Source organism: Cnephaeus nilssonii (assembly GCF_951640355.1).
Source record: "Cnephaeus nilssonii genome assembly, chromosome: 2".
In the NCBI taxonomy this organism is placed as follows: Eukaryota; Metazoa; Chordata; class Mammalia; order Chiroptera; family Vespertilionidae; genus Cnephaeus; species Cnephaeus nilssonii.
The window spans coordinates 99510408-99535898 of NC_137073.1; positions in this window are offsets into that span (position 1 = coordinate 99510408).

Consider the following 25491-nt stretch of genomic DNA (forward strand, 5'->3'; position numbering starts at 1 on the left):
CAGACCTGTGATATCCTATTGTAGAAAAATTTACCATATTATGTACATAGACATAGGTATTTGATTTAGCTCCTGCTAGGTATTATCTCCTAGCCAGCATAAAGCTAAATCTTCAGCAGGCTATTGAATTTTCCTATTAGGCTAGCTTCTATTCTTTGGTTGCAGGTGGTGAATTCATTATTACCATGATCATAAAGTTATAATTAAATCTATAGAGGATGTTACAGGCAGAAGCACTGAGAACACAAAGACTTATTCATAACAAGAAGAAGTATCTATTCCAGTGAGCACATAGCACTACCCTTCCATGATAAAGGAGGTCTAATGTAATCACCTGGCATCAGAGGGTTGGTAGTTGCTCTGGAAAATTATGCCATATCCAGGGGTTCAGTGTTGGTCTCTGCTGTTGGCAGGCTGGGCACCCAGCAATGATCATGACCAGATCACCCTTGGTAATGGAAGCCCATGTTTTTAATTCTAGTCATAACCTCAATCCTATTGCCATGGTATTTAGTTCATGAGCACTGAGGTGGCTGGGAAAGATGCTGATTGACATTCACAGTGAGTAACCTTTGTTTAAAAATGCTCATGGAAAACAAATATTTTCATAAGCTCATGCCCTCTTAGAGCTCCATTCTTATACCTCCCTGTCACCTATCCTACAGAATAATTTCATCCCAAACCCTGACCATCTGGCCAAGTTGTTAGATATTACGCATGAATTAGTATAAAACCTTGTCCCTAGTCATTCTCCTCTCATGCAAAATAAAAGACAAGATGCTTGGAGTTCCTTCCACTGAAAGTATTTCTCTTCCTCACTGCCTTCAGGGCACTCCCTGGATGCATGAAGCTACAGCAGTCCAGTTGTGACTAGTGCCAGGATATCTTGAGGAACCAACATTCTCAGTCAATGGTAGAGGAAACTCACCATGAGGAAACGCAGCATGAGTTGAAGGAGAGGTAGAAATGCATTAGGAATGGTTTCATGAATCACGTGCTCATTAAATTTATTAGCCTTCAGAACCTACTTAAGGTTGACCTTGTTTGTATGCCATTTCCACTTGAAGACAAGTGCTTCCATGCTGCCCCATCATTCTCTGCCTTTTTGTGATTTGATATATCAAGTTAACTTGATATATCAAACCAACCATTTTATAATCATGTGATCATGTTCTGTCCCATGACCAGGCAATTAGTCCCTACCTGGCCCCTGTAGCAAATCAGAAGTTGTTCTTTTTTTATTGTTGATACTATTACAGATGCTCCCCATTTCCCCCTACATTGCCCACTTCCACCCTGCCTCAGCCCCAGCCCCAGCTCCACCCCTGGCCTTCACCACACTATTGTCTGTGTCCATGGGCTATTCATACATGTTGTTTGGTTAATCTCTTCATCTTCTTTCATCTACTCCCCTCCTTCCTCTTCCCCTCTTACAGTTGTCAGTCGGTTCCATGTTTCTATGCCTCTGGTTCTATTTTGTTCATCAGTTTATTTTATTCACTAGATTCCACTTATAAGTGAGATCATATGGTATTTGTCTTTCTCTGACTGCTTTTTCAGGAGTTGTTTCTGAAAAGGAGAAAGTTATGTGCAAAAGAGAGTATGGCTTTGCTCTGAAACCACAGGTTCTTTACAGTGAAACTCTTATGGGAGCTTGCCAATAACTCCATACACATTCCTATTTGCCCCATAGACGATGCAAGCTCCATTGGATGTCCAGGTCATAAAGGCATAGTTGGCAGAGTGTCCTGGACAAGTAGTAGCCTTAAGGAATGCTTAGTAAATGGGTCAGAGCAGCACAATAGTGTAGGTTGCCTCCAAAATAAAATGAGGCTTTCAAGCAGTTCATTTCTTTCTTAGGAAGAGGGAGTTAAAGTTTGAGCAACTTGTTTTTCACACTGAATGTGATATGTGATATCTCAACCAGGCCAGAGCACTGGGCCACTAAAAAATTCACTGAGGTGGCAGGTCACTGAATTTTAATGAGGTCATCCCTCATCATTCATCATACATGTGTCTCAGCAAGGCACCTACAGCACTGTCTACATCCTGCTCATCAGATTTTATTAATGTTCTGTGGAACAGTGACACAAGTTACTAAAAACTGACATCACTCCAAGATAAATCAGTAAAGCTGTATTTCCGTTTCTTTAAGGTGAAAGCAAACTGCCTCTGATGTTCTTTATTACTTACCAATGATAAAAAAAGATATTTTCTAGATCAACTAGCTGAATACCAGAAATTGCTGTCATTATAGGAAATATCTACTTCAGTTTACAATAATCTACTCATTCTCCAAGATCTGCCTCTCCCATGAGCCAATTAGTTGAATTAAATGAGGGATGTAATAGGACTCAACTGCCAGCATCTTTCATGCTTTGATGGTGATATTAATCTCTGCAAGCTCCCCTGTGTTGTTGTTTTTAGTTTACTCTTTGGTAGTGGTTCTGAGGCTTCCACTTTCCCTACCTCCCTTAATATCCCTGTTTCCATAAGGGAATCCTGACAGTCCCTAACTATGTCTACGTCAAGACATAGTCGCAAGTGTCTTCGGATGCTACTTTAAGCTAATGTTTTGTCTCTGTGCTATGATCTACCTTTAACCCATTTTCTATTTTCAATGAGATCATTAATACCACCTTCAAATCTAACCCAGTCAGATAACAATCTCTGATTACCATCTATGAGGTTCTGTACCTGTATCAAACTTTGGTACCAAATTCCATACCCAAGAGAATTAATCAGGAAATCAAAACCCACTGTTGATATGTGTAGAGGCTGCATAGTCACTGTAAATAACAGGTCAGAGGACAGGAGTGAAAATCAGGGAGCTGCAATTAGCAAGGGGAGATCAGAAGTGTTGATCCCAGAAAACAGACACGGGATGAGTTGACATGCCTGCAACACTACACTAGGTGGTTCTAAGAGGTCACCACAGAGCCATTGGCAACAGCCCACAGCCATTTGTCACTAGAATAGGAGCTTCTTCTCTTCTACCCTCCAAAACTCACTAAGAACATCTCAATGGCAGAATCTAAATGGGGCCTTAGGAAGTCTGGAGCTTCCCACCTGCAGTATGGAGAAGTGCTTAAAAGGCAGGGATGGTACTAAGTTTCAACAGAGAATATCTGACACAGTAACCATCGAGAGAAAATATAATCTCAAGAATTGGACTTCTTTTCAGAATGTCTCAAACCAAATAAACTAACCGTAATCAAATATAAGTTCAATTCTATCAATTCTAGATGGATGGACTAGGATAACATTCTTAATCTTTAAACTTTCATTTCTTCCTTTATAATTGGAGTTAATTATGATGAACTTTCTTAATTTTTGTTGAGAGGATTGAATATACATACAGAGAGCCTGAAACAGCCCTGGCTGGGTGGCTCAGTTGGTTGGAGTGTTATCCAGTACACCAAATGGTTGTGGGTTTGATTCCCAGTCAGGGCACATACCTAGGTTGCCTGTTTGGTCCCCAGTTGGGGCACATATGGGAGGCAACTGGTTAATGTTTCTTTCTCACATTAATGTTTCTCTCTCCATTCCTCTCTCTCAAAAATCATTGAACATATCCTTGGGTGAGAATGAAAGAAAGAAAGAAAAAGAAAAGAGAGAGAGAGAGAGAGAGAGAGAGAGAGAGAGAGAGAGAGAGAGAGAGAGAGAAAGGAAGGAAGAAAGAAAGAAAGAAAGAAAGAAAGAAAGAAAGAAAGAAAGAAAGAAAGAAAGAAAGAAAGAAAGAAAGAAAGAAAAGAAAGGGAACCTAAAACAAATGTAAATAATAATTGTTTAAAAATATAACATTTTTTGTTTATATGAATGTTTTACTTCTAACTGCATTTCTGTTAATACCATGCTTTGTATCTTTAAAAAGGCACAATTTTAGGAATAACTATCAAAATAATATAGGCAGAAAAATAATGTGAAATAAGAAACCTCAAGGTACAATGAGATTAAATGTTATATCTGTAACAATGTATCTGAACTCAGGCCATCTGCCTTGCAGTTTCTTATCTTATTTACTATAGATTTGTGATGACATCAGCACTACATTGTGCCTAGTTTATATACCTTCCTGATTAAAGTAAAATCATTAATTTTGAACGCTTTGCCTTAGAAAAATGATACCATATGGATCATGAAAACATGATTAATGTTTAGTTTTAAAGCCAGAAATTAAGTAATCATTAACTGTGATAATTCTAATTCAAGATGTAATATTTATTCCAATTCAAATCTCTTGAGGGATTTCTCCTAGAGTTAAATGGGCAAGTCACGTCATATCTTTAGACTGTGTTATTGAAATCAAGATTGAGAAGTAAAATTATATATTTTCTACCTCTATAAAGAAGGCTTTATCTGATGTTAAATGGTGTGCTTTATTGGGAAACTTCCCACTTTATTACCCATCTGATAATCTAAATTAGTCATCATTGAGCTGTAAGCAAAACTACATATTTTATAACTTTGTTCATTTCTTTCATGTGTTTTCAGTATTTCTAATGATAGTAGTAGTCTAGAATGAAAAACGAGCAAATGTATGCATATAACTAATTGCATAATAAACTTTTATGGTCATCTATTTAATTATTTCCTTTTCCTATTTTAAACTTATTATCTCTAGTTACATGTTCCAAACGTTGATTAGGGAAACTGTTTTTCAGTGCAATGGATTTTTATTTTCTCTAAGGAAGGCAACAAAATACAAAAGACACTTATTGTTTTCTGAAGGTAACATTTTGAATGGAAGGGGTGTTACTTAGTGATATATAAATTTTCCCTTACCATTCTGCTTCATAAATGTATTTTCTCCAATGATATCAGACCAATCAGAATGTGTATTACAAACATTTCTATCAATATGAAATGCCAGATCAAGTTGTGCAGAGATAAAATATAACTATAATTGGTTTATCCCAGGATCTATTATATTATTTAAAATTAGAAGAGTGTAAGGCTAATATCTGACAGACAGAACTCTTCATTTTAACATAAAAGTCATCCCTAAGAAGATCAGAATCTCTGTCCTTAAACAACATATGTAGAAAATTAACAATATGGATATGTCCTGAAATAAGGGAAGGATCGCTGGTATTGGCAATGATTTTTCTAATGGTTCCAAGTTGATTGCATCTTGTTTTTCTCATTAGTGCACATGTTCCAGAATTATAGATACCATTTGTTTTTACTTTGTAGAGAGCCATTCTTGAGCCAAAGTAGAGGTCATACACACTTGGGTCAATACATATTGTGCTTATCTCTAGCTTGTTACCCTATTAGTCTAAAATGAACAAAAAAGGCAGCCTCCAAGTTGGAGAAATGTGGGAATAATTATAAAATGGCCTTTTGAAGAGGTGTTTCAAAGAAGGAAGTGGCAATTCTATCCCATCACCTCAGCAACGATAGAGGTTGTCAAGGTCATCAACCTTGATTGCCACAACAGATAAGTTTGAGGAACTTAACACATAAAGTCCAGTGCAAATCCAATGGCCCTTCCTGTCCCTGTGCCAAATGCATCCTCCCAAGTCACATGGCAAGCAAAGAAAGAGCTGGAGAATCTTGAGGAGTGTATTGATGGGTCGGGCTTAGAAATGACTTATATTACTTCTATCCACATCTCAATGGCCAGAATCAAATCCAACTACAAGTGAGGCTGAGAAATGTGGAGGAGCAGAGAGCCATTTGGAGATCCCTGTGACAGACAGAGCAAAGGTCAATCATTAATTACACAGTTCTCATGCCTAAGAATGAAATGTGGTTATAGCTAGTGTGAGCTCTCACTCATTCTTTCTCTATCGCTGTATCTATCTGTATCATCTCTCTCTTTCAGGTAATCAAGTATCAGATAATGATAATGCTGTTTTTCTTTAGATTTACTCTTGGGAACTTTCATACCCACTAAGCCTTTCTCTCACTCGGGAGAGGTAAGGTGAGTGGAACTCCTCAATTAACTCACAAACTACAATCAGCCACTATATGCAATTAACAGATGTGCTGTGTTCATCTGCACACCTGGCACCACTGCTGTCCTTATGCCGTCTAGCCTAGCAGTAAAGCCTCTGGTTCCCAGTGTTTCTGGCACAGCCTACCCAACTCCATTTCTCCAAAGCTGCTGAAAGGCTGTCCTTTCTTCACGGCGTTTCTGTGCCAGGCAATGAAACTGAGCTGCAAGGAACTATCCAAAAAGAAAGAGAAAGATCATATTTATATATAATTAATCTTTTTGTAAAAATCTGTTTAGAATAATTATACAAGTCTTTGTGTTTCTTTTTTTTATTTTTATTTAAGGAGAAACTACTTTTGAATTTTTATTTGTTGATTTCAGACCTAAGACATTGAGATATAAAAAAGAGGTATTGGGCTTAATCACCCCTGGAAAGGAGTAAGAAATCACTCAGTCTTCCTTACTAGAGTGATAGAGAACAGAGTAGGAACTCAGTAAATGGCTTTTACTTGAATTGAGCTGTTGGGATTACTAGATCATTAATGATACAGAGCAACTTCCATTTTCTTTTCTTTCCTTCTTGCCCATATTTTATACAGGGGAGAATTAAAGGTTGTTCATTCCATCCAGATACATATACAGTATATATCACACATATTTTAAAATAAAATGGAAGAGGGGGAGTCAGTTCCTTTTTCACCATTCAGAGATTTTTAAAAGTATAATGTTTCATATGATAATGAATAACAGAATTGATCCCAAGTGGAATTAAAATGGTTTAGATTTCAAGGAGACTAAATCGTTCTCAAATTATTTTTCTTCTGGTCCTGTCAATCAACTGAAATCCAACGTATCCTTCCATAGTTAATTTTTAAAATTAGGATAATAAGCAAATGTAGATCCAGAAGTTATCTTAAACTTCTCCCTCTTTCTAACCCTGTTACCTAATAGTCCCCAGATCCTGTAAATCCTACTCCTTAATACCTCTTAAGCCTTTTCCCATTGACACTGCCTTATCTCAGAATCTTATCTCAGTTCACTTCTAACTCTTCTTTCTGAATCCAGTTTCATTTCTGCTATTTTCAGCCTCAAATCTATAGTAATTTTTCTAGAATAAGAATCAACCACAACACTCTTCTGCATAAAATTTCCCAGTGTATCCAAGGAACCTGTGAGGTAAGTCCCCTGATAAGATGAGTCAGAGGAGATTCTGTTAGCCCTGGACAGTGGTGTCAGCTGAGGCTCTGTGGGCAGGAAAAGCACAAACAAAATTGTTATGGTGCACGAAACACTAGGGAAAAAAAAACACCTCACAATGCCCCCAAACAGTAAATTAGTTAAATAAGTGGGTACATCCCAAAGATGGGATACTAAGCTGCTATTAAAAATTACTTTGAAGATAAACATTTAACATCTATGGAAATAGTCTTAAGATCATTATATGAGGAAAAAAATCAGGTTGTTACTTCAAATTATTTCTAAATTGAATTTATGAGTTTGACAGCACACAAGTTGGAAATAGGTTATAGGTTTTAGGAAAAGGGGGAAATTTTCTGAATTAAGCAGCTAGGTCATTAGGAGTGTCATTTTGTTGAGAAAGAAAAGAGAGAGGAGTACGTTTCTAAGAAAAATGTTAATTTCCATTACAGAAACACTGACATTTTTTAAAACATTTTGAAGTAGGTCACAGAGAGACCACAACCACAATATTTCCCTTTAAAGCAATTATGTCATTCAAAGGGCTAAAGCCACTAGCATCTTTTAGTTACAGAAGCTGGGTAGAGTTCAGGTTGCCTGACCCTGGCTGTCTGGATCCCAGCCACTTGCCCTAGTTCAAGTCCAAGTTCTGAAGCTTCTTAGCTTCCTGACCTTGGGCTACTTCCACTTCACTAACCAGCCTGCACCTTATTGTCCTCATCTATACAAGGCAGATGATAATAGTGCCTACTCAGAGAATTGCTACTGCGAAGTGAACATTTCTCAATGGGTGATTATGCCCCCTTGGGGTCATTTGGCAATGTCTGGATACAATTTTGCTTGTCACAAATGGGGTGAAGTATGCTACTGGAATTTAGTGGGTAGAGGCCAGGGCTGCTGCTCAACATCTGGCAAAGCACAGGATGGTCTCCCCGACTCCATCCAATATCGGCAGAGCCAAGGCTGAGAAATCCTGGCTTAGGCAGAAGCTGCCATATAATAAACTCAAACAATAAGAGTTATTAATAGTCTGTTCTCAGCCCATGTACTTCCTTACTAGAGTGATTGTTGTTGTTTTATCCTCTGCTGACATTATTAAAACAGAATTCTTATAATGTGAGTGCTCTCTCTGAAATTGTCTCCTTTCTGCATGTAAAGTATACTCATTCACTGCCACCTCCAAGGGAGAAAACACAAAATCCCATCCTGTCACTATGTCCAGGATCGATGGGTATCGTGCTGTCTGACCCATCCGTCCTCCCAGATATGGCACTGATTGGTATGCCTCCACCTGCCACATGCCCCAAACCTGAAGTCTAACTCAGCGCTCCTAAAACTATCTGTGAGGAGGGACTAGTTTAACATGCTTGCTTGTTAGTTTTTTCCCCTAATACATCATGCACTGAAAATTCAAAAATTTAATTTAAATACAGGACTGCAAAAAAAAAATAAAAAATAAAAAGGAAAAGACATACAAAATACAAGTCCTGATCTTTTATATTAGATTTAAAAATCACAGTATTAAATTTCAGTAGATAAAATAATAATAAACTTAGCACAAAGAAACCAAAAAGTTTACAAAGTTATAGTCATTGCTCATTAAAAGTATATGCATAGGAGATTAATATTGATAATTATATGGGGTATAAATAAAACAGTGATTCCTACATTAAACATCTTTATGTAAACTTGTAATGAACACTATACATATCAACATGTAAAGTTTTAAATGTAAAAAAATGAACTGGTTTCTAGTTTGTTAATTCATACAATCTAGGTTGGATTGATAGCAACACCTCTCAATGCATAATGTGCATCTAAACTGTTAATACAATTTGTTTTTATAATTCTCATAACAGGGCAATTGTTTCCACAGTATATTTGGTAGAAGCTAAAATCCTTTTTTCTTTTTCTTGGCTTAAACAACAGAAATTTATTGTCTCAGAATCTGGAAGTAGAATTCAAGGTGTTAGCAGTTTTATTTCCTTCTGAGGGCTGTGAGAATCTGTCCCATGACTCTCCTAGCTCCTGGCAGTCTCGGATGTTCCTTGGCCTGTAGATGGCATTCTCCCTGTGTCTTCCCATCATATTCCCTCTGTATGCATTTGTCTCTAGGTCCAAACTTCCTCTTTTTATAAGGACACCACTCATATTGGACTAGGGCCCACCCTACTGACCTCATTGTAACTTGATTACCTTGGTAAAGACTATTTCCAAATAAGGTTGCATTCTGAAGTACTGGGGGACTTTAACATAATTTTGGGAGAGGAAACAGAATTTAACCCATAACAACATCTATCCTCAACTCCCCATATTCCAGCCAAGCTTCCCTCTTACCTTTCCGAACACCACAAAACAGATCCCTGGAGGTCGGCTGCCTCTCAGGCATCTTGGCTTCCAACAACCACTTCTCCTCACTGCTCTCCAGAAGGACCCCAGGGCTCCCACATGTCCCTGTCCCTGGGACTCACCTTCTCTGCAGCCTCTGGGAGTCCCTTCCTCAGTCATTCCCAGCATTGTCCTCTACCTTCTTTAAGCTGCCTAGAGAGGAAGATGGCTCCTAGAATCCCAAAGCCAGAAATCTTTCCTCAAGGCACCCCATACACTCAAGGCCAATGCCTATTTCTCTGTTGCCTTGGGCTATACACCAAACTGCCCCACTCTCCCAACAGAACTAGGCCTATCTACTCCCATCTATTCCTGTGGATGAGTGGGCTGGTTTCTCAGGATACCTAGGTTTCCTTTCTTTGTCTCTTCCCTTTAACACTTGGGATTACAGTATCTGGTATCAATCTTTCTCTTTAGATTCACTGGAAGCAGAAGAGATCTTAAAGCATCTTCAATAAACTCAAAATATTAATTTTTTACTTTTATCCTAAATGAAACAAATGATGCATTTTCAACAGTCATTTTCAATTCTTCACCAGTAGCCAGTTGCAATAATATATCCATTAAAATTATAGTCAATTTTAAGTTATCATTTGATAAAAGATATGGACTTTCTATGTATATATTTTATTTTCATAGGAAGTAGATTCAAAATGTTCCATCACTCAAGCTATTCTCAACATGTGACCTCCAAAGTCACTGAGGATAGAGGAAAAGACAAAAATTGTGCATGGGAGAATTATGGGCCAGAACTGCAAAGCTGTATACCAATTGGCCACACTCTACTGGTGAGACTGAACTCCAAGGCCATCTAGGTAAACACAGTTAGAAACTCTGTTATTCACACCCACCATTATAAGTAACCTGATCAGAGGAAGATCCAGATGCTCTGGAGTCGCCTGTAAGGGAGACCAGTAACCCAAATCAAAACGAGATGACAGGAAAGGCTTGAGGAGGTCACATCTGCAAGAATTAGTTGCTGGTTGTTATGAACTGAATGTTTGAGTCCCCCCTACCCCAGATTTATATGTTGAAACCATAACCACAAATGTGAGGGTATCATTAAGAGGTAGGGCCTTTGAAAGGTGATTAAGATTAGGTGAGGTCATGAGAGTAGCCCTGTGATGGGATTAGTGCCCTTCTAAGAAGAGGGGAAGAGGCCAGAGGCCTTCCTCTCTCTGCCATGTAAGGACACAGTGAGAAGGCACTGTCCACAAGCTAGGAAGAAGGTTCTCACCAGGAACAGAATCAATGCTACATTAATCTTGGACTTCCAGCCTTCAAATCTATATGGCCCTGAGCTTTGTGATTCCATTTCAACAGTCACAAATGTCCTCTAAGAATCAAATGGGAAAAAAAATGTATTTAAGAGTTCTCAAGATGTAGAAGGTATAAAAATATCAGGATTATTTTTTAAATGGTGTGAACTATAACATCCCATGTGCAATCAACATTCTCATTCTTGTTTCACCACAAGGCAACTGTAAAACTGGAAAACCAATTGCTTTATCCTTAAATTAAGTACATTTCCATTGAAGAATATTCACACATCCGGGTCAAGTGTCATAAAGTCAGTGTCCTAATTGGGGAGCTTAAACCTGCAGAAAGGATTGAGGCGCTTATTTATCTGAGATGTTATGGAACTTTTCAGGGTACAAACTTTAAGCAGTCCCTGGTAAGGGGCCCATGGTTTTATTGGGTTACTTGGCAGCTTTTCCTCAAAGAGGTAAGAGCTGAACATTAACCATTCAAGATAAATGTGTGCCTGTCAACCCTTTTGAAACTTGGTGAATGGTGTTAATAAGCCTAAACTCCATTTGACATTTGTTGCTTTTTCATTTCACCAAAGTTTCTGTTAGTTTTCTCTTCTAGCACTATTTTCAATTCCACAAACCATTTTCTTTTAAGTGAATTGTAAAAAGAAGGAGAAAATATTGCGAGGTAGATTTCAACTAGACACAGGTAACCATTTAATTGCTTTTTTTCTATTAGAAATAAAAAATATTTTACTCAAAATCTAATTTTTTTGGAATTGCTAATATTTTGGTTGCCACATTAAAATTAAATTAATCAAGAAGTGAATAATGGGTTGAGGAGTTTCTCAATAACTGACTTCTCAGTAATGCATAGACTCAATCTTAAGAATTTTCATTTTCAGGTTCATTTTCTTTGTGTCATAATAAAAACAGCAAGATGTGTTTAACCTCATAGAGATAATGAAATCTTTTTACAGATTAAGATTTGGGCTTAGATCGTGATTTCCTAGTAATTCACTTTAAGGTTGACTTACAAAAGGTTGTATTTGAATGGGTTGAGATATTACATACTTAGCAAACTCTATGTTTCAGATTGTGTCCATGAACTGATATGAAATATAGCATCCCCAGAGAGAACTCTGCAAAAGATAGCGCTCATATTTTTATGTTTTCTACTGTAAACACAAGAATTTTAATTCTAATATACAGAATCTATCAAGATCAGGAATATTTATATTAGTGATACCATAAGGTTGCCTAAACCTAGAACTTCATGCACAATGGGGTCCACTGAAAACTCACATTTTGTGAAAACCATAATCAATTTATTCAAGTGGTGTGGCATGCTGACCTTTTCAGATATTGACCAATGTACTGTTGGCTACTGATCTTTTCTCTACCCCTCAGCCCCTCTTACGTTAAACAGGTAGACCTTCTGCACACTGGCCTCCCAGAAGAGGAGCTGGAGTGGGAAGCAGGGGAATCAGACCAGCCATTCCAGGTTTCAGAAGCTCCACGCTCAGGGAAAAGGTGCAAACAGTAGATTTGAGAGAGCATCTGTTGAAGAAAAGCACACCTTCTGCTCTGTGTTCTCCCTCCTTCCTTACTATAAACTAAGAAGAAAAAAAAAAATCTTTCTAATCCTTGGGAACAGAAAAGACCCAGAGGGACAACACTGAGATTGAGTGTCCAGTGAGGGATATGGGCCCTGTCATTCGCCCTACTCCCCGGTTATCAGAAGCAGAGTGCCTCACATGACCATTTCCAGAGAGATCTGAGGAGCTAGCAAGACCCCAAGGTAATAATGGCTATAAGGTCATCTAAGCAGATGGGATCCTAGAAAGCACAGGGTACCCTTGGCCCATAATGGAGGATGAACAGCTGAAAAACCCCCAAGGAGTTCCTGGGGGTAACCTCAGATGATGTCCAGCGCTGCAGCATGCCCAGAAATGGCTATGAAATAGCAGAGAGAATGACAGAGCTGAGGGCCTTGAGTTGGACTTGAGGGATGAGTCAGTAGTGCCCTTGGATGGACCTCAATGGACCAGATGGAGCAGTAGAGCCAGGCAATGCTTGGACAGCCAGATGAGTGGCAAGCCAGCTCCTTCCTCCCATCTAGTGTAGAGCACAACACAGTTTCCTCATTATGTAAACACACATTTGGAGGAAGGAGCTGATTACGGTGAGATAAACTTGAATTGCCTGAGATTAAATGTCTACTATCTGATGGAACGGGGGCTCCAAGTTGAATTAAATTCAACTTTTAAAAAATGGAGGTATATCATAGAACACTTGAATTTGTGATCTTAAATTCATACCTAGTTACTTAAGAATACATTTCAGGTCTTCTGAAATCAGTCTATAATTTATCTTTATGGTGGAGCATAGCATAACTTTTATTAGGCCTAGAGAAATCATGTTGGTTGAGGCTGGATCCTATTCAAAGTGCCCTAGGTGTTCTTGGCACACATGAGATGGTATGAGATGGCCATATCTAGCTCTGAGCCTGTGTTACTAAATCTTAGTAATATATCCTTATATCTATACGCTCAAAGTACATCATTGGGGCTGAAGTTTTGCCAATTGATTCAGTGGAAGGCTTTGCTTTCATCCAAAATCCTATGCAAGATTCTAGTTCTGGCGGTGTTTCCTCACTGCATTTCTCTCTGATCTCAGGCTTCTGCGTCTGCCAGCAGCTTCATTCGGTCTCTTTGTGGGAACCAGTGCGCTCCCCCTCTCTGGCAGCTGTGTTCTCTCTGCAGGATCATCAGTCTTCCGCAGGCTGTGGTGATAGGATGGATTTTTAAACTCTTTTGGCAGAAAGAATCACTTCCTGCCCAGAGAGAAAGATGAAAGTGAACCCCACACTGTGCAGAAACGTGGACACCATGACACTTCCTGCACAGCACGGTTCAGCTCCCACCACCCCGCCATGTGCATTCAGAACTTAACGGCCTCCACTCTCCTTGACCCGGACCATATGCGCTACATCCACTTCTCAGCTGGTGTCACATCTATTCAAGTAAAAGCTGTACTTGGCTATTCAGCTCTACAACTTTAAAAGTTTAGATTGGTTACTGTATTTCCTACTATTATCTGCATACATTTTAATATACTAGTAAGACACCCTCAGTAATTGAAACGTGTGCACCATATGTTAAAAAATAACCACCATGGCCCTAACCGGTTTGGCTCAGTGGATAGAGCGGCGGCCTGCGGACTGAAGGGTCCTAGGTTTGATTCCAGTCAAGGGCATGTACCTTGGTTGCGGGCACATCCCCAGTAGGAGGTGTGCAGGAGGCAGCTGATCAATGTTTCTCTCACTGATGTTTCTAACTCTCTATCCCTCTCCCTTCCTCTCGGTAAAAAATCAATAAAATATATTTTTAAAAATAACCATCATGAAATCTCTGAAATCATTCAGTGTGGCTATATTATAGGAAAAAAAAGTGTTAAGTTATAGTCACCGATTATTGGAATGCAAAGGAAAACGCCTATATTCCTGATTCCTTTCTGTGACATGACTTTAAGTCAATACAAGTTAAGGAAGCAGTGCAGAATCTTTCTTCTGTGGTCTCCATATGCAGATAAGGTCTTTGGCATGGCTTGAATAATCAAAGGAAACTGAATTTGTGGGTGTGAAAAGAGTCCTAGGGAGAAATAAGGACATCTAAGCCTTGCGCCGAAGCTGCCCAGGTAGACATTTCCTTCTATTGCTGTTTTTACATGTCCACAGGCCATGAGGATTTGGGAGTTATCACTAGATAGTTTCACTTATTTGGAAAATATATCCCATTCCACTTTCTTACTCATCCGCCCACTGCTCTAAATTGCCACAATGCCTGGTACATTGGAAAAGCTCAATAGCAGTGTGGAAATATGATTGAATTGGGACTTTTGGTAGAGATTGCACCTCCCTCCGAGGTCTCAGCCAGGAGCTTGTGGGGAGCATGAAGACCCTTCTCCCAGACTACTAGCTCTCTTTACTCAGAGAGCATGCAGTCTGGAAGAGGGGGGAACCCCAGATACGAGGGACTTGACCTTTGACCGATGAATATAATGTGTCTCTCTGATGATAAGAGCATCCCCCGCTGCTGGATGGCAGATGTGCCCCACCTCATTCCTTAATGAGATCCCTTGATGATCTTGGAGGACCAGGAAGACAGCCTCGTGACCCTAAATAGAAAATGAGAGAGGAGCACAAACAGCTGGTTTCCACTGACAGTAGTCCCTCCGTTTACATTCAGTTTGTTTCTGACACTCCCAGTTGGAAGCAGATGACAATAAAATGGGCTATACGTTTTTAACTAAAGCTCAGTCCAGAGGCAGCCAGGCAGGCAGTTGCTGGAGTCATAAACCCGAAAGAAATGTAGCAAAACGGAGACAATAATCCCTACCAAACGGTTCTCAGAGAACATGAGATTCCGTGTCAGGGAACATTATTTGTCTCTGCTGCAGGTCCAGTGCACTTTGGAGATTTGGTCCAACCTAGGGACCAGGGCTGAATTGGTCTGAACCACAGAAGGGAAACTGGATGCAGCTACAGTTTTCTTCCTTATCCCATGGATGCTTTTGCCTCTGATTCAAATAGATAGTAAGTTGTTGTATATAAAAGGCATCAGTTCATTAACCTACTGGGTTCAGCTTGCCCAGCATGGCCATCCCTGCCACGACCTCACAGATGTTGTCTGAAAGTGTTAACGTTTTGTTCATTATGAGTTATCTCTTTCTTGGCTTTCATTTTTCATGTTTTAAAATATTACAACAAAATATTGTTTATTTTGATTACTGAGTTTTCTGACACCTTCAATTTTATGCTTGTAGTATCACAAACTGGGCAGCTGAAAACAATAGAAACTTATTTTCCCACAGTTCTGGAGGCCAGACATCCAAAATCATGGTGTCAATACACTCCCTCTGGAAGCCTAGAAGAGAATCTTTCCTTACTTCCTCCAGTTTCTGGTGGCTTCAGAGGTTCCTTGGCTTGTGGCAGCATCACTCCACTCACTGCCTCTGTCTTCCCATGGCCTGCTCTGTGTCTCTGAGTGCCAACATTGCCCTCTGCCTTTCTCTGATAAGGCCCATCCTAAGTCCAAGGTGATTTCATCTGGAGATTCTTAATTACGTTTGCAAAGAACCTTATCCAAACAAGATCTCATTAACAGGTTCCAAGGGTTAGGACTGGGATATATAGTATATTGGGGGAGGGGGCCCACTATCAACTTAAGGCAAGTGCTGCATTTGCCTCACCCTGGTCTCAGCCCCGCCGCAAAGATGTGTCCCCTAATGCCTCCGCATCATTAGAAAGTCACAGCTGGTCCTTTTAGGTAGTGTGGAATGAGTGAATGGGACAATGAAAAGAGGGAACAGCACACACAAAAACAGAGGCGATGTCCTGTAGCCCATCCCATCCTTACAGAGAGAGTATGGCAAGGAAAAGAGAACTGTCATTTCTCTGCACTGAAGTTTTACATCAGAGTCTTGAAAGTAAGTTGTAGAGAAGCCACTAAACTTCTGTCATTACAATAACCTACCTTTTGCGTTTTGTTCACATACTTTTGTCCCTTGACTTGTTTTCTTTCAATATTTACTTTATACATATATACACAAAACTATTGATTTTTTTTTAAAGCACAGCTGTTTGGCTGTTGTAAATTGAAATTCTTAGAGCATGATCTTCTTCCTATAATCATGGGAAAGAGCAAGCTACTTTAAAAACTCACATCCCACCACACTTCTTGACGCCATATGGAGATTTTATTCATGCAAATAGAAGCTTGGTTTTCTCCCAATTTCCCACAAGGCACTCATTAGCACTGAGATCTCTGTCCCTAAGTAGAACCTGTTAGGCTGATCCCTTCTGATAAAGTCTCCCCCATCACTTGCCTTGACTTCTAAATGTGTACATCCCTCATTACCACCACATTGGCATCAGGGAGCTGTAGAATGTGAAAAAGGTCCACAATCAGTTCTGCTGAACAACTTACATTTTTTACCTAAAATTTAATTTCAGATGAATTTGTATGTGAGTTTCTACAATGTTAGACAAATCATCAGTATTATTTCAAAAAATATGTACAAATTCAGGGTGTTTTGGTAAACTTTTCATATTTAATACATTTAAAACCTGGCATTACATGAACAAATTATTTGCAGATTGCTAGACAGGATGAATAATCTGACACCATATGGAGGCTAGTTACAAACCACAGCAATTCCCACACAGTTGATCATGTGTAAGATAAACAATGTAACTTAAGTGAATTATTACTTTTCCATTATTTCCTTGGTATATTATATTTAATGTTTAAATTGAGAGAAGCAGTTTTGAGAGATCCTCTTATACACATCTTACTATTCACTAGTTAGGGGTAATTATTTGGTTTTTTATTTTGTGACTTCAATACAAATCATGTTTTCCTCTTCCTATGTGCCAACTGGTATTTAGAGAACAGAGTTAAAATAACAGAATGTTAAGTAAACAGACACTTTTGCTCATGTAATGTGAATCTTAGAGAATGTATCAGGAGGAAAAATGATGTGAAATAGAGGGCATGTGAGAATGGGTGCATGGTGGACGGTAGTTGTGAACAAACAAAAAAAGGATTCTGTGGAAAGAAACCTCACAGGTATTCAGATCATAAATTCCTGATTGGGCAGGTCATGATGGATAGTGACGCCCCAGGCTTATCATTGCCTTAAGCAAGCCCTGACCATTGTTTCTGGGCCTCTGCATTAACACTCCTTTGAAATGAGCCATAACCTCCCTCAAAGGAGCACATAATCTTGTTAATCCAATCCCATCATTGCTTTTTTCCACCGCCATGTAAACTTTCTCAATTGCAAATGCATAAAAGAAGCTGCAAAACTTATTCTCCAGAGCATTTGAGATTTTGCTCCCCAGCATATGCCGTCAGTTTGTCTCACATAAACGTATAAAAATCTCTACAGGTTTTCACATTTCCTACATCAACACAGTTATAGAAAAATGAGAATTCTGATTGCATGTGTCATCTTTCACTGGAATGGCACTCTCAACCTACCCCCTCATGCGACCATGGATGGGAGGAGAGGGGATCAGTGAACATTGAAAGAGCCTTGAAGGGATATCATAACAAGCACTAACTATTGAACTACCAAGTTATCCTCCGAACCGGTCCTCCTTCGACAGCTTCTGTGCTACGTTCTAGCCTGCACTCAGTTGTTTTAATACCACCTTAACTACTCTCTACTGCATTAGCCCCTCACCCAGTCCTCTCACACTGCCAGAAAAATTTTCCAAAATTATAAAGCTGACATGTCATGCCACTGATCAAAAGTTTCAATAGCCCCTACAAAATAAATTTCTAATTCTATAGCAGGACTCACAAGACCATTTGTAACCACACAATCCATGGGTCTGTGCTGCCAGTTACTACAGCCAGTTAAGCAGACAGGGTTGAATCATATGAACGTTTATTCCAATACTGCCGGCAGCAGGTCATCCACAAAAATCTGCTCTGCCCCCCACCATAAGCCAGCTGCAAATATTGGGTAGAAGAACAAAGATTACGTGGGGAAGTAAGCAAAAGGGTATGACAAATGGGCAGTTTACAGGAGATTTGCAAAGGCCTGAGGGTAGCACAGGCTGGGGGTCTTCCAAGGACAGGCAATATGAAAAGGGCTGGTGGCTCTGGTTTCTGCAACAAGGTTGTTAACCTTTCCATGATAATAAGCAGCTCCTTGATGGGGAGAATGGGCTACATTTCCAGGTTGAGCTCCCAGGTCCCATGTGCAACTCCCAGCCAGGTTAGAATATACCTTCTTTAATTAGAACAAAGCAATCATGGGTAACAAAGCATGATTAATATTTCTTACCATTATAGCCGGTCCCTAATATTCTATTTCTGCCCCTAACACATTCATGATCTGACTCAACCTGTCTTTCCAATCTATCTCTTACTCCACTGGACATATTGAATAGTCATCCCCTCAGGAGTAGAGGGGAACCACAATGGTTTGGAAGTAGTGAGGAGAAGTTAGAAGATAAAAACACACAAAACTCTCCAAACCCTGAGCAGGAGAATAGCAGCATGCACATAAGTGCTTCAGATGAGTTGAGGGGTGTCGGCATCCAGTAGGGGTAGGTGTCTGAAATTTTCCCTCACAAATATTTAACCCTTTCAGAGACTTATCCCATATTTTAATATCACACAAATGTTTTATTGCTTTTAACTATATATTTAAAAAAGATTGAGGGTGTCAAAATGTTACAGAGAACTGGAATAAATCAAGCAATGCTCAGAGAGTTTGGAGTCACACTTTATTCATCGGTGGGCTTAGAGAAAATGAATTAAAATTCTAAGCAAGACTACAAGCAGAACTTCCCTTCTTATTAAAGAGCCAGCCCTATGTGCACTTAGTGGTTATCTCGCTGCTGGCCTTGAAAACAACACAGTTCTGTCCAATTAAAAAGTACACCTGGCATGGCATTGAAATTATGGGCATATCTAGTCTCTGGCCTACAAGGTCAGCCAGCTAAGTTTATTTTCCTCATTATTCAAGCAGGCTAAAGCTGGCTAGAAAGCAAAGTTATTTTTTAGAATAAGAGGCTGTCTAAAAAAAAAAAAAACAGCAGAGAATTCTGATCAGTAGTTTTACAAATTAGGGGTTAGCCTTCTCAAAAATGCTCTTCACTAAGGAACAAAAAGTCAATATTGATTGATTGAGCTTCTGTAAATTGAAGGTACTGATATAGGGACTGAGATGAAGTGTAGCCCCTACACTTAAGGAGTTCACAGTCAGGGCCTTTATAAGCTTTGGATTTTTCATGAGAAATTAACTTATTGCAGGAAATTGTGGCTCAATACCTCTTGTCATTCTTATATAACCAAAATCCTGGCCAAGACAACAGATAGAGAGATTGAATATGATGAAAAGAAAGATGTTCTGTAGAGAAAGTTTAATGAATGAGGCCTGGGAAGCAGAGGACAGGCAAGGCTGGAAGTTTCTGGTGCATGGATGAAAGTCAAAGGCATGGAGCAGGCAATCAGTGTTGGTCTCAGCAAGAAGGTCCTGGCAGGCAGTATGCATTGTCATTTTTACCTCTTGGAGGAAGAATCTTTTCTCTACTCTTTAAGATTCTTTCAGCTGGTCTAATAATTAAATCTGCATGAGACAGATTAACAAGAAAAAATAACCCAATTTAATTATATACGTACATAGGGGAAGCCCACACACATGGGAGAGGCAGAGACTCCACATACACAAAAGGCATAGGGGCAGAAAGTTAAAATGAAGTGTATGTGTTATTCTGAGCTAAGGATGAGTTAAGGCAGCTTGGGGCTACTCTTAGGAGATGAGGGACAAGTTAAAAGCTTCACTGGAGCCTTCCAGCTCTCTAAGCATATTCTTAATTTTTTTCTTATGTAGTGTAATAAGAAGTCAGATATTGTTGTCAGTTGTCAACTAATGCTATGTAATAAGCTATCTCCACTGTCAGTGGCTTCTCACACCGAATTTACTTCTCTTGACCCCAGACCTGAGGATTGGCTGAAGTGGATTTGGGCAGAAATTCATTTGGATTGGCCTCAGGTCAAGTTCATATCTGTCCCATTTGTCTCATTCTGAGAACCAGGTTGAAGAATCAGTAGCTAGTGGGGACAAGCTCTTCTAACAGTGATCTTTGGGATGCAGAACTGAGAAAAACTGCACACTCATTTAATATCACATTTGCTCACATTCCATTGACCAAAGCAAGACAAAGTCAGGGGGTAGACAACCCACCCAGTGGGAGGGTGTAGTGTAAGTGCCTAACATTAAGATTTTTTATTGTAATATGTCTAATGTTAAGCTTCTGATTGTTGAGGCATCCATTTCAAAGACTTATTACCAGCTGTACAACACAGCATTCAGTCAAACAACTAGATAAGAAACCAGGCTGCCCCACCCATAAAGTTCCCCTTTTAGAAAGGCCTGGGTTACCTAGATAACTGACCACTTGAATGACCCCACCTTTCCCTTGCTGTGTCTTAATTCTTGCTCTTGTGTTTTCAATTTGCCAATAAAGAGGGAACTCATGAAACCCTACGCACCACAACCTCAACTTCAATAAACACAGAGACCCAGGTCCTTGCTCCCTCTCTCTCTCCCCATTAACTTACTGTGTGGCCCTTGGATGTGTTGTGTACTCTCCAGAATTTGTAAGTAATAAATCTTCTTTTGTTTTTTCAAAGTTCCCTGATGGTTGCAGCTGAGGTGTATCTTGCAATCATAATAAGAACCACAAGGCCTGAGCTAACTACATTGGTTCCCATCTGGGAAATGTCTGTGGGGGCTTGCCACAGTAGCAAGCACCCAGGTGAGTGCCCCAGACATTCCTAGCCAATAGCATCACAGTTGATAGACTGAGATGACACAACACAGAGGGGGAGGTTAGTGAAGAGGTACAGAACAGTACTCCATCCTATCATTTCAGGTGAGGCTACAACCTTCGTAATCACAAGGGTTGGCATAGTGACTAAATGCCACAGCTACTACATCTCCAATGTCCCGCCCTACACATGCACTTCACCCCATGTTATCACTAGTGATGATATGATTTACCATGATGCTACTGCATGCCATAAATTACCAGTGTCCTATTTCCCTCAGCAACATGGTTATTTAAGACCTCACCTAATATTAAGAATCACCCAATCCCAGAAACACATTTTCAGGCTCGGTTTCCTGAAGCCACTCCTGGTACCAATTATGTTGTCTGACACAGAAAATAATGTTATACCTGGTTTATATTCATAATACTTTATGAGAGATCACACTGAATATCCAGATTTTATACATCCCATTGTTAGGAAAGAATTGATATCTATATCTATATCTATCTATCTATCTATCTATCTATCTATCTATCTATCTATCCTATCCTTTAATAAATCTTACTATTCAAAAAATACATAAAAATTCTTGGCATTATTCCCTCCTCAGGTTCTTTACAACAGACATTGAAAATCTCCAATATTGCTAAGAGTTTTAAAGACACAAGAGTTATATAATGCAAAATTTATAAATGTAGTACTAGTAAAAAAAATTGTGTTCACGAGGAACTGCAAAGAAGAATATATATAAAAGCATAGTAAGCCAGGCCAGCATGGCTCAATGGTTGAGCATTGACCTATGAACCGGGAGGTCACAGTTTGATTCCTAGTCAGGGCATATGCCCAGGTTGTGGGTTCAATTTCCAGTAGGGGGCATGCAGGAGACAGCCGATCAATGATCCTCTCTCATCATTGATGTTTCTATCTCTCTCTCCCTCTCCCTTCCTCTCTAAAATCAATACAAATATATGTATTTTTAAAAGCATAGTAAAAATTGGAAAAAAAACACACCACACACACACAGGTCTTTTAATGTCAGTTGTAATTGAAGGGGTTCAGAACAGGTCTCCCCAGGATGTGCCATTTGGCATGTGAATTATTTTGAGCTGAAGACAATCGAGACCCTGAAGGCTCACAAGAAATTTCTACCTCTCCCTTAAATAATTTAAACTAGGGGCCTTGCCCATAATAAGAGTTATTAACAGAGATAACTTTTTATGACCTATTTATAGGCCAGAGCAAACATCCAATTACTGAACATCTACTCTTATTGTCCTGCAATGACCTTCCTCCCCTTTGAAGCCCCAGGCACCTGACCTCATCCTTAGTTCAGGATGTCTCATTTTCCCTTTCTGTCTCTGAACCTCACATGTATGTGGAATCTCTGCCTCTCTCATGTATGTGAGGTTTCCATATGATTGTGTGTAACTAAATTGAGTTATTTTTCACTTTTTAATCTGTCTTGTGTGATTTGATTATTAGACTAAGAACCTAGAAGGGTAGAGGAAAGTTCCTTCCTCCCCCACATAGTAGAGACTCACAAGTCTCCCAGGAAATTTTATCAATATATCATCTTTATGAGAAGAAACAATAGAACCTAAGGAGATTTTGCTGGTGAAAATGGGAATTTAGACGAGATCTGCAGAAACTTGGATGGAGATCCTCATCACTCTTTGCTTTAGATTTTTAAAAAGTGAGAATAAAATCTGGGCTCAAAAATATCCTTTAGATTGTCAATCAGTTAGTTTTTTAATATCATATTTTAGGTTTTTTTAAAGTACAAAACATAGGTGTTTCTTATTTATTGTTAAAGAGAAAACCATAGGCCCAAAATGGCAACACGGTGCGAAAGCCCATGGTACCAAACCTAGATTCAATACCTGACCTAGTTGTTGTTAACCTCTCCCAGAAATACAATCTTAATCAACTAGTCTGGAGTTTTCTGGTCAACACCAACAAGATATCTGTCACTTGGGCCTGCTCTATCTCCCATAGAAAGAAAAAAACCATCTGCATGATAAAATCCTTGCCATTCTCTTTCCCTAAAAAGAAGATGCAATGCTCTAAAACTATTATTTTATTTTCTTTTGTTCATAGCTCCCCTGTCCCACCCTTATTTCTATAAAAACCTTCCATCTGTACAACCCCTCAGAGCACCTTTCCAGTTGATAGATTGGATGCTTGCCAATTTATGAGTTATTCAATAAAGTCAATTAGATGACCAAATTTACTCAGTTGAATTTTGTTTTTTAACATTATAAACATAAAACATAAAAAAATCCATGAAAAGTATGCTTTCTCACATCAAGCAACTACAAATCACAAGTATTTTTTTCCCTACCCGAAGAGGTGCACAGGGAGTGACCACGGAGATTACTTGCTGATGAAAATGTGATTACCACATTTGGTGATGAGGAGACACCTGCATTCACTTTTAATTCATCATCTGTTTGTTCTCACAGACCGGACACCTCAAAAGTCTTCAAAACATACACATGCAAACAAAAGACATTATGTTATCATCTGCATGCTGAAAATTTCATTATTTGCACCTGGCGCTGAAATGTCACTTCTTAAGGAAAAGGATTTAGGGAGCTTTGGAGCATGAATCCGGTGCTAACCAACACTGATAGGCAGGAAGAGTGGAGCTTTCGGCCTCACACAACTATGCTCCCGTCCTGTCTAGGAGGGCATGGGGATGCCCACATGGCCCTGTCCTGTCGTAACTCTACCTTCAGGTAAAGTGAGAAAGATATAGTCCCCGGGAGACCACAAGGACTGGGTGAGAAAGGAGTTCGAATGCTCTCCACGCTCAGGCATGATAAATGTGGAGATTCCATCTGGCAAGAGAACAGAAGCACTGACCATGGCTGGGATGGATGGCCACATGCAATTATTGGCAAATTTGAGACTTTCCTTGATAGCTTTTCTCTTCCTCCCAGCAAATACTTCTTCTTAGGCATCAGCTACAAAAGGTAAATGACTTCAATAGCCGGTCTACTTGCAGCTCAGACACTTTATTTTTCAGATCTCAACTTTCTTTCCACTTTGAACTTCCCTTCAGTAGGATGGCAGGAAACAAATCCATCTTCCTTTGGGTTAGGGCTGGGCAACTGGGTGTTTTGCTTTGCCTGGGACAGTCCTAGCTTATGCTGTTTATTCCGGAATAACTGTAAGTACTTTCAAATGTGTGCCAGTGTTGACGTGTGCTCACCTTGGTAAATCACTCCCCCAGACCCCAAGTCATCTCAAAGTTCCCAGAGGCTTACATGCTTTGGTGTGGGAGGAGGGGACAAGGGTCAGATCATTAAATTACACATGTTTCCTCAGAAATGTCCATCTTTTGGCATGTGTAGACAGCCAGTCTGTGGGCTGGGACTTTCTGCCACCTCTCTGCCATGCATGGGAAGGGCCATCTTTCTGAGTCTGTCCATGTCATGATGCAGAGAAGCTGACACCTCCTTCTAGAGTCTGGCTGCTTCCCTGATACAATGCCATTGCCCATGTGGGAGGCAGGCTGCTATGGGATCCTGATATTCATGCTCCCTCAACTGTGGGGTAGACCGAGTGACATGCTTCTAATAGAATACAGCAAGAGTGGTGGGATGTCACTTCCAACATTAGGCTACAAAAGACATTGGCCTCCATCTTGTGTGCCACCTCTTGCTCTCTTGCTTCATTGCCGATGGAAGCCAGTAGCCATATTGCAAACTTCCCTAAAGGCCCATAGGAGCAACCAGCAAAGACCTGAGGCTCTCAGTCCAACAGCCCCCATGAGTGAGCTGGGAAGCAAATCATCTCCCCGTCAAGACATGAGGTGACTGAAGCCTGTGAGAGACCCTGAGTAGATGACCCACTTTAGGGTGAATTTAGGTCCTGACTCACAGAAACTGAGATGGTAAATCTTTGTTGGCTTAAGGTGCCACGTTTGGGGTAATTTCTTACATGCAAATATGAAACTAAGAGAGCCTTTTCTGTTCCTGGGCCCTACATACCCGTCTCATTGATGCCAGGAATTAGGAAACAAATCCCTCCTCATAACAACAATGTCTTCTATTTTCTGTATTCTGATTCTTTGACATCTGGAGCCTTGCTGACTCTATAGAGACTTCTTCTCCCAGGATGAGCCACTACTTAGAGATAGTAAACAACTCCCCTGCAAGTACAAATAAACCAACCCAGAGCCCACACCTCAACCACCTTCTCTCTGACTCTCATACTACAGGCCACTAGCCACCTGCCCTAATCACCCCCAGGGTCAAGTACCAGACAACTAGGAATAGCCTCTGGGCTCCAGAGCCCGAGAAAATCATTCAAACCAGCCAATCCTAAGCCTGCTTATCCTGCCTTC